At 44.9% G+C, this 14,849-nt stretch overlaps 1 protein-coding gene across 2 annotated transcripts in view; it reads left to right on the top strand.

The window, feature by feature from the left end:
* Window positions 1–10,262: 10,262 nt before the first annotated feature.
* The window catches only part of CEP250 (centrosomal protein 250), a 49,400-nt gene continuing 44,813 nt past the window's right edge, over window positions 10,263–14,849 (top strand). Inside the window, exon 1 of one of the 2 annotated variants that reach the window (XM_007101726.4) lies at window positions 10,263–10,346. The gene's annotated coding sequence lies outside the window, so the exon portion shown is untranslated. Of the gene's footprint in view, window positions 10,352–14,849 lie in introns of both variants that reach the window. The other variant, XM_007101727.4, reaches the window with a different exon arrangement.

Here is a 14,849-nt window from a genome sequence, read left to right as displayed (position 1 = left end):
CCTCACTGCCACCCCAGCAAAGACAAACTCAGTTTTGTTGGGAGAGACTGGCTGAGTCCAGAGGTGGCAGCCCCAGCCTGGGGCAGCAGCGGCCCCTTCAGGAGGCTGGAAAAATGATTTCCCACACAGTGCTTTTCTGGTAGTTCTGGAAGAAGTCTCAATTCCAGCTGGACTCATGGGGGAAAACTGTTCCCTTTACCTGGAATACCCTCCTTTCACTCCCACAGCGGGAGGAATTCCTCCTCATCCTGAGAGCTTCAGCTGAAAATTTACCTCCTCCTTTCCTGGTTAAGAATCCGCCTGCCAATCCAGGGCGCAGGGGTTAGAGCCCTGGTCCGGGAAGATCCCACATGCCGCGGAGTAACTAAGCCCGTGCGCCACAGCTACTGAGCATGCGCTCGAGAGCCCGCGAGCCACAACTGCTGAAGCCCACGCGCCTAGAGCCCGTGCTCCGCAGCAAGAGAAGCCACCGCAAGAAGCCCGCGCACCGCAACGAAGAGTAGCCCCGCTCGCCGCAACTTGAGAAAGCCCACATGCAGCAACGAAGACCCAAAGCAGCCAAAAAACAAAGTTTCACCTCCTCCAGGAAGCCTTCCCAGATCCCCAGACAGAGCCACTAACCCCTTCTTGAACGTTTTGCTACAACACTTGTCACACTGTGAGAGGTATAGCAGCAGTAGAAGCAGTCAGGTAGGCTTCCTTCTTAATCCGAGATTCTTTGAGCCTTTCCGATAGAGATCTGTTAGTACTCTAAGGTCACCAGATTGGTTTCCCAGCACAACCTGGCACAGAGTAGAAGCTCAGTAAGCATTTGATGAATGAAAGAAGATGAAACTCACAGCCCGGGTGTCCAGGTGCTCGACCAGCCTTTTCGTGGTGATACGTCCAGATCCTTGCTGATCTTCAGAGCGCAGCTGCATAACTTGGCCATTTCAAGTTTCATCTGGTGCTCCTAGGTCAGAAACCCCAGGAGACCTCCACCTCCCCATCTCAAAAGATCAATACACCACCAGACACTCTTCAGGGGGAGCTTTAAGGAAGAGCTGAATTCCTTACTATCCCTCCGGTTGCCCAGATTCACAACACTTGGCTTCCCTTTTGACTTGTCCACTTAAGCAGTCATCTCTGGGGTTCCTTCATCCACTCCATCGCCACCGCCTCACTGTCTCAGTCTTCCTCACGGCCTGTCCTAATATAATTCCCTTATAATTGGCTTCTAGGCCTCCCGGATCTCTCTGTTCCAACCCTCCCTCTCTTTAAAACCTGCCCATTGAAAAGTACCAACTCATGTGCCCTCTCCTCCATGAAGCCTTCCCTCATGCACCAGAAAATACACACTCCTGATTTGCCATCACACATTTTCTGTGCCCCTTTCCATTTGGCAGCTCAAAAATTATCCAGTTCTCCCTCTGCCCCCCTGTCTCCGACACAGTTCACTTCTTCTACTCTGTGTACTTTTTTCATATTTAAAAAATCATAACGTAATTCCTTATAGCAGTAATAATTTATTTACATACCTGTCTCCCCCATGAGATTATGACTAGACGGCACCATATTTATCTTTCAATTATTCCCAGGCCTGGGCACAGGGCCCAGCACATAGCGGGTTCTCAGTGTGTCGTATGGATGAATGAATCTCTAACCGGCCCTTATATACAAAAGCCATCATTTTCTACTTTAAGGTATAGTTACTTGCAGACATGTTGTGCCTTCCCTCCTGGACTCTGAGTTCCTGAAAGGGAGGGATTCTCATCTTGCCACGAATTAGGTACTTTGTAAGCCTGAGTGAGTGAATAAATGAAGGGATGAATAAATCAAAAAAATCGGGAATTCTCTGGCGGTCCAGTGGTTAGGACTCCACGCTCTCACTGCAAGGGGCCCGGGTTCAATCCCTGGTCAGGGGAACTAAAATCCCACAAGCCGCATGGCCAAAATAAACAAACAAATGAACAAAAATAAATCAAACAATCAAGATGTCCTTGAACATGGTTTTATAAAGAGTAAGGGCTCTTGGAGACAAACAGGCCTGGTTTTGAATTCTAGTTCTGCTATATGGTTTAGTATATTATATATCTTTGGAAGCCTCTAAACCTCTTTGAAACTCTGAACAGGAATCATGACAGTACCTACCTCACAGGGTGTTTGTGGGGATTCAATTAAATAAATTATAAAAAGTGATTAGCCTGGGCTTCCCTGGTGGCACAGTGGTTAAGAATCTGCCTGCCAATGCAGGGGACACGGGTTCGAGTCCTGGTCCGGGAAGAGCCCACGTACCGCAGAGCAACTAAGCCCGTATGCCGCAACTACTGAGCCTGCATGCTGCAACTACTGAGCCCGCATTCTACAACTACTGAAGCCTGCGCACCTAGAGCCTGTGCTCCGCAACAAGAGAAGCCACCGCAATGAGAAGCCCACACACTGCAGCGAAGAGTAGCCCCCTCTCACTGCAACTAGAGAAAGCCTGCACACAGCAACGAAGACCCAATGCAGCCAAAAATAAATAAGTAAAATAAATAAATTCATTTTTAAAAATAAGTGATTAGCCTGGTACCCGGCAAATAATAATAGCTGCTATTTATTGAGCATATACTGGAGTAAACTAGACTCTGGCCTTTGTATCGCACTGCACTTTTATCTTATTTATCTTCACAAGAACCCTATGATGAAGTTACTCTCAGTACCCTGATTTTGCAGATGAAGAAACTGAAGTTCAGAAAGGTTAAATTACTTTTTAAGCCTAATTCCCGCTCTGACACATTTTATACCAAAGAATCCTAACCTAGCTTCTAGAAACACGAAAAGTGAAAGGGTGGTAGGGGGCAATTATGGTATTCTTGGCTTTTAGTCAAGGTCTCATCCAATGGGCTGGGACTTTGGGAACATGGAGGAGTCTCTGAGCAGGGCTATTATTTGAGGACCAGGGAACTCCAGAAATGGGGTGGGACTCGGGGAAAGGGACTCTGGGCTTGCTTAGAAGGCCCTCTCCAGGGAGGAGCCCAGGGGACTGGCCTGGCTCTCACTATAAAGGTGACTAATCACTTCTGTCCCCTCTGGTAATTGCAACCAGATGCTGCCGCTGGCAGCACTTCAGTCCCAACATGTTTAATTACTGGGACGGAGAGTCCCTCGCCCACCCCCCCATGTCCCCCTACATCCCCCTCTCCTGTCAGCAATATTAATGTCAAACTCGAGGTAGAAGATGGGAGTCTTGGGAAGCCACTGGCATGGAAACAACCTTTACAGTCCTTTCTACCGTGTAGCGCCTTTAACTTTTTTACATGTTTCCCTATCCATCTCACAGGCACTCCACAAAACGTTCTCTTAAAGTCGGCAGGCCAGAGTATTTTTATACCCATTTCACAGATGAGCAGTTAACTGAATCAGCATCAGCAGCAACATCATTTTCCAAGCTCTTAGCAGTTTTCAAAGTGGCTTCCCATTCTTTATGCTATCTGAATCTCCTAATTCTCGGAGTCAGTTCAGCATGGGTTAGAGCTAGCTAAGAGTATGGGTTCCAGGATCAAACAACTTGGTTTGTGTCCTGGCTCTGCCACTAACCAATTGGGTGACCTTGGGTTTTCATTCATTTATGTACTTAATTATCCATCAACTATACACTGGGTGTCTACCGTGCGTTACATCCTGGGCCTCAGCACTGTATCTAACAGTGGACTACCAAGTCTGTGCTCACATTCTGGTGAAAAAGACAGACAAACAAGCAAACAAGTGTATAATTTCAGAGAATTCTAAGTGCCGTGAAGAAAAATTAAGCAGGGTCAAAGGGATGTCTATTTTAGATAGGAATGTCTCTTTGAGGGGGTGATGTTTGAGCAGAGATCTAGACGTAATGAGGGAATGAGCCGTACAAAGGTCTGGGAGAAGATCATTCCTGGTGGAGGGAACAGCAAATGCAAAGCCCCTGTGGCATGAATGTGCTTGGCATATCTGAGGAACCGGGAGAAGCTGGTGTGACTGAAGCAGAGTGAGCATGGGGGAGGTGACAGATGAGGTCAAATCATGCCAGGACCACATTGAGAATGGCCTCGGAAACCAGAGAAAGGAAATTGGATTTTATGTTTAGTGCAGTGGGAGTTTTAGTGCAGAGTTTTAAGCAGGAGATTTGTCTAACATAATGATTAAGAGCTGGACTACCTGCCTTTAAGTCCTGGCTCCCTAATTTACCAGCTGTGTAATCTCAGGCCAATTATTTAAACTTTCTGTGCCCCACTTTCCTCATATACAAAGTGAGGCTAATAATAATATACCTGCCTCAAGGTCGTTACAAATTTTTGTTGTAAGTTCTTAGAACAGTGTCTTATGCAAAGTAAGCTCTACATAAATGTTACCTATTATTGATATCTTTAAAAAAATCACTTCTCTGAACCTGTTTCTTTACCTGTAAAATTAGAATAAAAATATCTGCTTCACAGACTGCTTATAAGAACTAAATGTATTTACATATGTAGAGCACCTTTCTTTCAGTAACTATCATATAGTAGGTACTCCATAAATTATGGTTAAAAAAAAAGTCAATTGTTAATATTGTCCTTGTTCACAAATGAGGAAATTGAGTCTCAGAGGAGTTAAGTGATTGACACAAGGCCACACGACCAGAAATGATCACGGTAGGACTCAACCCAAACTCATGACTCTGAATCCAGTGCTCTTCCCCACAGCAAGGAAGGATTGATCTTTCCTGGCATCACCTTATATGAAAGGGATTGCCTGGGAGGAGGGCCTGCAGCCCCTGGACCTCCATCTGTGCTTTTTATAATCTGTGGGGCATGGGCCATCCCCATGGAGGGAGCCCAGAGAACCCCAGCAGGAGCAGAGCCGCCTAATCCTCCCCCGAATCCCCCATCATCATTCCGGTTTGTGTTGTTTTAAACTTCCCAGGAGCCGCCACTCCTCTGGGATCTTCTCCACCAAGCTCTCAATGGCTCCCCCAGCTGAGCTCCTTGGGAACTGCACCTTGTAAGAGCATGTGGGCACTCCAGCGAGGTCGGTCCCTCCCACTCCCTGCAGATAATAGAATCTGGAAACTGCATGTGGGTGTATGTGTGTTTTTGCCTGTTGCAGGTGTGGTGGACAAACAAAGCAACCACACATTTTCACTTTTATTCTTAAAGTATTTTTATTTTAAAACTTAATATTTAAAAAATGTTTTTAAAAAATTTAAAAAGTAATGCATATTAGAAAGGGAATACAAATTCATGATGCAAAAAAGTTCAGACAGTACAAGAGAATACACAGGAAGTCCCCCTCCCACTCCAGACCCCCAGTTTTCCAGACCTTCTCAGAAACAACCACTTCTATCAGTCTCCTGGATGACTTTCTATGCAATATAAGCTTTGAAAAAAACCTTTTTATTGAAGTATGATTTCTATACTGAATATATTTAAATTACAAACTTAAATAATTTTCATTGTAAAAAAAATAAAATTGAAACAATACCAAAGGGTGTTAAATTAAAAGAAGCCGCTCCCCAATCTCTCCGCCTAGAGGTAACCACTGTTAATAGTTAGGGACCTGGAAACCTTATTGTCATTCTTGAGCTCAGAAACCTCAGATTCTTGCTGGACTCCTTCCACTCCTCCCTCCATTCATCTACTTTATCTCCCACTAACTCTAATAGGTAAGTATTATTATCCCCATTTGCAGCAGAGGAATTTGAAGCTCAGAGAGGGGAGGCGGGTTGCTCAAAACACAAGGCAGAGCCAGGAGTTCAAACTCAGGTGAGTGTGTCTGCCTCCAAGCCCGATGTTCTTCCTGCCATGTTCCTCCACCTGGTTCCTGTCCAGATTCTTAGAGTTTAGTTTCTGTATCACCTGAGGCAGCAGATATAGTCTCAGGTTAGAATATAATTAAGGGCTCATCTTTTTTTTTAACTTTTTTTGTTTATTTTTTGGCCACACCTCATGGCATGCAGGATCTCAGTTCCCCCACCAGGGATTGAACCTGTGCCCCCTGTAGTGGAAGCCCGGAGTCTTAACCACTGGACCACCAGGGAAGTCTAAGGGCTCATTTTGTTGTTGTTGTTGTTGTGGTATGCGGGCCTCCCTCTGCTGCGGCCTCTCCCGTTGCGGAGCACAGGCTCCGGACACGCAGGCTCAGCGGCCATGGCTCACGGGCCCAGCCGCTCCGCGGCATGTGGGATCCTCCCAGACCGGGGCGCGAACCCGGTTCCCCTGCATCGGCAGGCGGACGCGCAACCACTGCACCACCAGGGAAGCCCCCATGGGCTCATTTTTTTGAGGAAAGAGAGGACCCAGTCGTATGGGATCTGTCCCTATACATCTTTTTACTGCCCAAGCCCTGAATGGTGGTGAGCAAATGGCACCCACTTCAAAGAAATGTCAAGCTTGGGTGAGCGGGTATTTAGAGCTTGACTTGGTCAGTGGAAAGGGGCAAGGACTGGAAAGAGACCTGCCCACTGAGACAGGGTCAGCGCCAGGGGGGGAATACCCAGCTGATGGAAGGGATTGTATTATTATCTAATTATAAATCCAAGGAGACTCATACGATACAACCAAGTGGCAGAATCAGCCAGAGGAGTGCCCAGAGGAAATCCCCAGCATTCCCCAAACATCCATGCTTTTGCACATCACTGTTCCATGAACACTGCTTGGACTGCCCTTCCTGCCTTTGTCTGCTCAGCAGATTAATCCTTCATAATTAGGTTATATTGTCACCACCTCTATGAAGCCAGCCACTCCCTCTTTATAGAATTTACCACCCTGTAAATGTGTGAAATATACATTACCCACCTGCCTCTACTTGAGTCTGTGGACTGAAGCTCTAGGCAGGGTCCATGTGTTATTGTTCTTTGGGTCTCTCCCAGTGTCTAGCACAGGATTTGACACATAGTAGGTTCTTAATCAATATTTGTTTAGTGATAAATAAATGGACTCTGATGGAAAGCAGCGAGTGGTTCACAATCTATTACAAGATGCTATATTCTTTTGGTGCCTCGAGCTCTGCTTCTGGCAGTTAGCTTGCAGTAAGAAAGAGGGGAATGATTGAGGGTTTGTTTTTTTTCCTCAATTTTTCCCTTGTCATCCTCAGCTCACTTTAGTCACTCAGAGTGTTGACATGGAGAGGAAGATGGAGAAAGGGGTGGGAAAAGTCTTCTTTGAATTCGTGTCGTAGCTGGCTTTGTGCTTTCTGGGTTTGGCAGATGTTTATAGCTGTTTCTGTCCATCAACAAAGCATCATGGAGGGCTTTTATGGGCTCTTCAGGGATTCCCTGCTGGAGGCCTCTCCTGCACTCCTCTTAGCAAAGGCATCTCTATTGCCAATGGTCATTTGTCTTCTCACTTCTGGAGTCCCTTTACCCCTCTAGGAGGCCCTACCGAACAGGACCCAGGATAGGCCTATGCAGCTCTCCTTCTTTTACTTAGTCCCCATCCGGCCTACAGAAAACATTCCCTGACAAATTCTGGGAGAGCAGGACAACCCCAACACAGCAGCACTCTCCTGGGTCTGCCACCAAATCAGTTAGCAGACTTGTCTCTTGTTGATAGATTTCCTGGGCAGGAGGTAGATCCGGTCATTATGCTCCCCAACTGCAATGGGGTTGGATGTGGTACCTCAAACCTTCCTGAAACTCCCCTCTTCCGATCACTTGGCTGAAGCGGTTACATCTTCCCCGAGAAGGGTGGGGACTCACAGCCAGAAATATCTACACACAAATTTTCTATCCTCCATTCTCTTGACACCATAGATAAAGGATTTAAGAATGTTAAAACAGATTCTAGGCTATTAGAAAAAATATAGATATAGATATAGATATAGATATGTGTTTTCAGCCCATCGCTTTGAAATTTCACATATGTAAGTTTAAAAAGAAAGAAAGTTGGTCAGTCCAGGCAGCCTCTTGGTATGGGGCAGGGGGAATATCTATAAATAACGAGCAAGCCTGGGGTGCGGGATCCACTTTACAGTCCTGGAAAAGGGTTGAGATAAAAAGCATGTTCCCAGAAACGGAATTTAGGGCATAAAGAAAGAGCTCCAGTTCACTTGGAGGGGACCAGGGTTGGTTTTCTTTCAACTGATTCGTTGTCTCTCCCTCCAATCCAGCCTCCTTTGAGGCCTTCTCCCCACTCTAGTTCATCAGACAGGTTTGAACATGGCCAGACTCTAACTGTGGCTGGATTCAGTCTTTCCCTACAGGGCTCTTGGGTCCCAAGCAATTCAAGTGCTGTATATGAACACCTTTATTTTTGTCCCAAACATTCCTGGCACTTCATAGGATGTTTGAAGGCTGATGTACTCTCAAAGCCTACAGAATCTCTAGGGGGGATCCCACTCTCACACATCAGCTAACTCCACTTTCTCCTCTGGCCCAGACAAAATACCCAGTTGTACTACTTTATTATGTTTTAATACAATTTCCAACTTGCTGTTAATACATTGTATTATTATCCAATAGTAGCACATAACAAATATTCCATAAATGTTTGTTGGATGAATGAGTAAATGAATAAGGGAATGAATGAACGAATTCCCTTTTACAAAAATCAAAGATTACTGTTTGTTTTAATCCTCTTTGTTTATTCTTCATGGTCTTAAAGTGTATTATGTAGTTTGTTGATGGATTTTATGTCATTAACCTTTGTAACACTGAGGCTGACTCCATTCATTCATTTCATGGATGCTTATTTAGCACCTACCTTGTATCAGGCTCTGTGTTAAATGCTAAGAATAAGTCAGACATAGCCTCCTATTCTCATGAAGCTTAAATTTTCAAGGGGGAGAAAGATAATAGGTAAACCAAAATAAGTAAGTAAAAAGTACTATGAAAAGAGTACTGCAATATAAAATGATAGGGTATTACTTTACATAGAATGATCAGGGAAGACCTAGCTGAGGAAGTACCATTTGAGACCTGAAGGAGGGGAAGTTGTCAGCTAATCCAAGAGTTTGGGGTAAACTGGTTTAGGAGATGGCAAAGTATGCCATCTCCCTGAGGTTGCAAATGCCCTGAGGTTGGTGTAACATTCCAAATACTATAGTGAACATTCTTGCACACAACCTGTTGGGAGAATATTTCCCTGGGGTGGACTCCCACACAACTGAGTCTTTGCATCCTTTTGTCTGTCCAATGTCAGGGATGTTTCTTCTTCCCTCTCAGCATAGTTTGCCTTTAAGAATCACTGTCCTCCCCTCCCACCCCCTCACTTACTTTCTCTTTTTCTCAAGGTAACTATTAAGAACTTGTTTTGTTCTTACAGGATAAAAATACAAAGATACTATTATCAAAGTGTTCTTTTCTCAGGTTCCCTTTGAATTCCCTGTGAATTGCCTGTTTCACTCCTGCTATCCATTCATCCATCCATCTACTCACTCAGCACTTACTTAGCTTCTATTTTGTACTAAGTCTTGTGCTGGGTGCTAGAGATACACAATCTTATACAGTGTTTCTCAAAATATGTTCCCAATGCATCAGGAATCCCCCAAGGTATTTGCTTGAATGCAGAGTCCCGGGCCCCATACCTGGTTTACTGACTCTCTAGTGGGGGAATCAGAGAGTCTGCACTTTAAAAAGTTCCCCAGTTTTGTTTTTTTTTAATCCCAACTAAAACTTTAGACCCACTGAGTGGAGAAGAGAGGCAGGTGAATGAAAGTGCATTGATAATTTATGCACAAAACGCTATGGAAAAAACGCCTCTAGAGTCCTCTAGAGAAAATCAGGTTTATGCATAAAATTGGACAAACTGCAGTTCTCCGGACGGATGCAGGACATTCAGGCAAAGAAAACACCCTGTTCAAAGCCATGTGTGTTCAAATGACACTGAGTAACTATGCTGTGAGTGTTGTCTTGCCTGAAGCTGTTTGGGGCTTCGGGGTCTGAAGATGAAGTTGTATCCCGACGAGGCGCCCTTGTTAATTGTACTCGGGTTTGTGGGTGGAACAGTGCGCAGGCGCACCTAGAACCAGGGACCATACACATGCGCAATGTGTAATCCCGAAGCCAAAAGAGGTATGATTGAGGGCAAGTTTTTTTCTGTTACTAAAACTTCCCTTGCTCGAATCCAGCAAGCCTGGCTGTCCCCATTTCTGGCGAGGGAATCTTAATATCTCTTAATATTATCCCCTTTATTCTCCTGGGCCACACTTTTAAGTCGGCTGCCAGTACTCAACATGGCGGAGGCCCCCTAGGTGGCGCAGTCAGTCCATAGGCGTGCTGCACGGAGGGGCGGGGCCCTCCGAAAGGGCGGGAGTTTGAGGGGCGGGACCTGCGCCCCAGCACCTTGGTGGGTCCCCGCCCCCGGTTGGGCCTTAGCTGCTGCTTCAGCCGCTGCGGCGCTGAGGAGCACCCGAGGAATCTGCGGGAGCCGAGCGTGGTGAGGTGGGGCCTCAAGGGCAGGCGGGAGGTGCCCGGGTTAACGGTCTGAGGCCCAGAGGCCGGCCCTCTTAGAGCGCCTTAGAGAATTCCGTTCGGGCAGCGGCCTCCAGTTCCCCGGGAGGAACCCGAGGCCCAGAGAGGGGCTGGGACCTGTCCTAGGCGGGTGCGTCCGCGTGCTGCTGCCGCCAACACTCTGCACTCCAGTCCGCGTAAAAAGGGATCTTCCCGAGCCCGGGGTTGTCCGATAAGGCGCTGCGCTCTCCTAAGCGTCCCGCTCTTGGCTCCCAGAATTTTGCGGCTCTCTCTGCCCTTGCGACTTTGCATGTGATCTGTCCGAAAGTCCAGTTCTACTCGCCACCCTACTCAGGAACGCTCATTCTTCGGGACCCACCTTAAATAGCACTTCCTCGGAAACCTTTTCCAACCGCCTTCTGAAGGCGCAGTTAGCTCGCTGCTGGGTTTTTGCACTCATTGCACCGAGTTACTTTTCCTGCTTCTCTTTTACAGCCCGTGCACTTGTTGGGGCGTTATCCCTTGCCTTTTTCATCTGTATCCCAGGGTCTAGCACGTGATGATCATAATAATAGCTAATATTTATTGAATAGTCACAAAGGTGCTACGAAATGCATTACCTGTAAAGGCCCATTTAATCCTCAGAGCAATTCCATAAGGTGGGTTCTATATCTTCACATTTTATGCGTGAAGAAGCTAAGGCACTCTTAGATCAATTTGCCTAGAGTCCCACAACTAATAAGTGAGTGGAGCTGGGATACGAATTCTAGGCTGTCCGTCCCCAGAGCATGTAATAATTCCTAGATTGCCTTTGGGTTTGGTAAATGTCAGTTGAATTGGTGTTTACATTCGGTCCATGAGTTATGGAGGCCAAGATTATGATGCACATGACAAAGCTTAGAAAGGAGAATTGATGTTCCCAAATGTACAGAGTGAGCTCATGAGGAGCTAGAACCTGGTGCTAGCCCTGTTCCTTCAGTCACACTCTACCTTTCTTTGGTCCTTTTCCATCAGAGAGCCGAAGACGTAGACCTCATCGTTTCACACCCTTTAGAAAGTGTCCCTCCCAGAGCTGTGATTTCATATTTCATGATTTAGGGGGCAGCATTTTGTAATGGAAGGGCGTAAAGTTTGGAAGCAGATTGGGGTTCAGTATTTGCTCTGCCGCTGACCAGTTATATCCCTTCCGTGTTTTGAGCCTCAGTTTTCTTGTCCATAAAATGAAGGTAATAATTTCTTCTCAAAGTGTTTTTTATGAAGATTGCAAATAATTGTGAGAGAGTAAAGTGCTGTACAAACTATATGATGTTTCTTTTGGGGTTTTTTGTTTGTTTTTACCTTTTAGAAGGTTATAGAACTGTCAGCATTTTGCAAGACCTTTGATATGGATCATGTTGCCTAATGTTCTTATATCCATTCATTTAGTCATATATCTAATGAGTACCTGCTATATACCAGGCACTGTTTTAGGAGCTGAGAATACAGCAGTCAACAAAACAATATTCTTGCACTTGGGAAATTTACATTGGGTTAGATATAGTACACATAATACTCAGATAGGGACAGATGAAGCATGGCAGGGTAAGTAGAAAAATACCAGGGACTTCTCTGGCAGCCCTGTAGTTAAGACTCCCCGCTTCCACTGCAGGGGGCACGAGTTCAGTGCCTGGTTGGGGAACTAAGAGATCCTGCGTGCCACGTGGTGCGGCCAAAAAAAAAAAGAAAGAAAGAAAAGAAAAGAAAAATACCAGTTTGTGTGGAGGGGTGGTGGTATTTTATATTGGGTGGTTAGGGAACAACTTACTGAGAAGGGGACATTTGAACAGAGAAGGTGGCAAGGGAGCCAGTCATGAGGATAACTGGAAGAAGAGGCCCTGGATGAGTGTGTGGCTTGGTGTGTTCCAAGCATGTACAGCAAGGAGGGCTGTGTGGCTGGAGGGATGTGAGCAAAGGGGAGAGGAGTAAGAAATGGAATTAAAACACTTGGAGGCTGGGATCAAATAATTAGGACCAGGTAAGCCAATACAGTGATTGTGGTTTTTACTCTTGATTAGCCACTGGAGGGTTCTGAGTGACCGAATCTGTCACTGTTTTAATATTTATTTATTTATTGCTTTATTTATTTATGCCACACCATGTGGGATGTGGGATCTTAGTTCCCCAACCAGGGATCGAACCCATGCCCCCTACAGTGGAAGCTCGGAGTCTTAACCAATGGACGACTCAGGAAGTCCCTGTCACTGTTTTGAAAGGATCACTCTGACTATTCTGCTGAGAAAAAGCAAATTTTGAAAGCAAGGGTAGAAGCATTGCTACCACCTAGGAAGCTTTTGCTGTTATCCAGGTGTATTAGTTATCTATTGCAATGCAAGAAATTACCCCAAAATTTAGCAGCTTGAAACAACAGTCATTTATTATCTCATATAGTTGTGGGTCTGAAATCTGGGAGCAGCTCAGTTGGCTGTTTCTGGCTTAGGATCTCTCAGGAGATTGCAGTCAAACTGATGTCTGGTCTGCTCCCAAGATGTGGTTCCTTACCACTGGGCCTCTTCACAGGGCTGCCTGGGTGTCCTCAGGACACAGCAGAGAGAGTGGGGAGAGAGCAAGAGATAGAGAGAGGGGAGGCCTTTTATGACCTGGTCTTGGAAGTCATTTCTACTTTATTCAGCTTCATTAACTCTATTCCAGATCATGCTCAAGGGGAGAGAGTTTAGGCTCCACCTCTTGAAGGGAGGAGTATCAAAGAATTTGTGGGCATACCTTAAAGCCACCACATAAGGCAAGAGTGGCTTGGCTGAGGATGATGGTGGGGGTGGGTCAGAAGCGATAGGAACTGGCGGAGCCAACAGGATTTGCTGATGGATTGGTTATAGGCTGTGGGAGAATGGAGTCAGTATAACTGTTAAGGCTTTTGGGCTTGAGCAACCAGAAGGAGGGAATTAGCACGTACTGAAATGGGGAAGATTGGAGGAACAGGAGTTCACTTTTGGATGAGTTAACTTTGAGATGCCTGTTAGACATCTATATGAAGAAGTTAAATAAATGTTTGGATTTAGTATAGGAGTGTGATGTGCCAGATGGGCTGGAGATGTAACACTGGGAGTCATGGGTGTATAGGTACAGTTTTAAGCCATGAAACTGGATGAGATTATCTAGAAAATGAATGTAGGTGGAGAAGAGGTCTGAAGCCTGAGCCCTGGGGCCTCCAACCTTGAGATGGTGGGGAGGTGAGGAGGAGCCAGCAGTGGAGACTAAAGGGAGAGAGGCCTTAGAGGTAGGAGGAGGACTGAGAGAGAGGCCCCACATATGAGATTTATATAAGGAGCTGTGTGCTAATTTCTTTTTTTTCTGGAATAAGAAACAAATTGTCTCTGCAGACAAATAAATATATGTGTGTATATATATATATATATATATATATATATATACATATATATATACATATATATACATATATATAGTTTTTTTGCTCAGGAAATAAACTGTCTGTGCCCTCAAGTGTTTTTTCTTTTTTGCTTTAAGTGATAAATTCTGTTTAATAATACCAGTTCTCCTCTTAGTCCTTGTAACATTTACACCTCTACTTCAAGTTTAGGTGGTGTTGCTGCTATTTTCAATTTATTTAAACACTCCTTTTGGAAGAATTTGGATGAGAGGAGACAAATATATAATTTATGTCACTCTTCTCTCACTCTTCACCCTAGGTTCAGAGGTCACTGCCCTTCCCAGTCTGGTTCCTAGCAAAAGTAGGAAGTCAGTCTTCCTCATTTCTGTATCACTGTGGCCAGTTACCTGATGCTAAGCTGGAATTCCCGAGTGTTTACAGGATAAATTAACGTATAAAAGAAGTGAATCTTTTTCCTTTTCCTGTGGTAATGATAACATCTGTTCAGTGGTTTACAGTTTACAGAGCACACTGACATCCATTATTCTCATTGAATGCTATTCAGGCTGTTACCATTTGCCAGCTACTGACCTTTTCCTTTCCTGAGGGGCATTGAAACCTACCATTCTTTTGGAGCTTTGCTAGTTTATTTATTCTCTGGCTTATCCGACAGTGTGTTAATGAAAGGTGCTGAACTGTGTCTTGAGGAAGCTCAGAACTGAATCTCAATTTCAGAAAAATTCCTGATGTAATTTTTCTCTGTTCCCTCCATCTTTTTATTCCTGTTTTGTTTTTTTTTGGCCGGGGTGGGGGGCGTTAGTCATAAAACAATTCAAATCATTTTTAAAATAAACTTTATTTTTTAGAACAATTTTAGATTTACAGAACTTGCATAGTACAGCAAGTTCCTATATACCCTGCACCCAGTTTCCCCTGTTAGTAACATCTTACATTAGTATGGTACATTTGCTACAATTTCACATCATTTTTGAAGTAAATGGGGCATACCAATAAAATATGAACAAAATGAAGTTACTTCATCTCTGTAAGCCTCAGTTTCCTTATCTGTAAAATGAGAGTGTTGGACTAAATTTTTTTTTTTTT

Source organism: Physeter macrocephalus, chromosome 14, assembly GCF_002837175.3.
Source record: "Physeter macrocephalus isolate SW-GA chromosome 14, ASM283717v5, whole genome shotgun sequence".
Lineage (NCBI taxonomy): Eukaryota > Metazoa > Chordata > Mammalia > Artiodactyla > Physeteridae > Physeter > Physeter macrocephalus.
The sequence above is the reverse complement of the archived record's forward strand: the minus strand, read 5'-3'. Positions and strand labels throughout refer to the sequence as shown.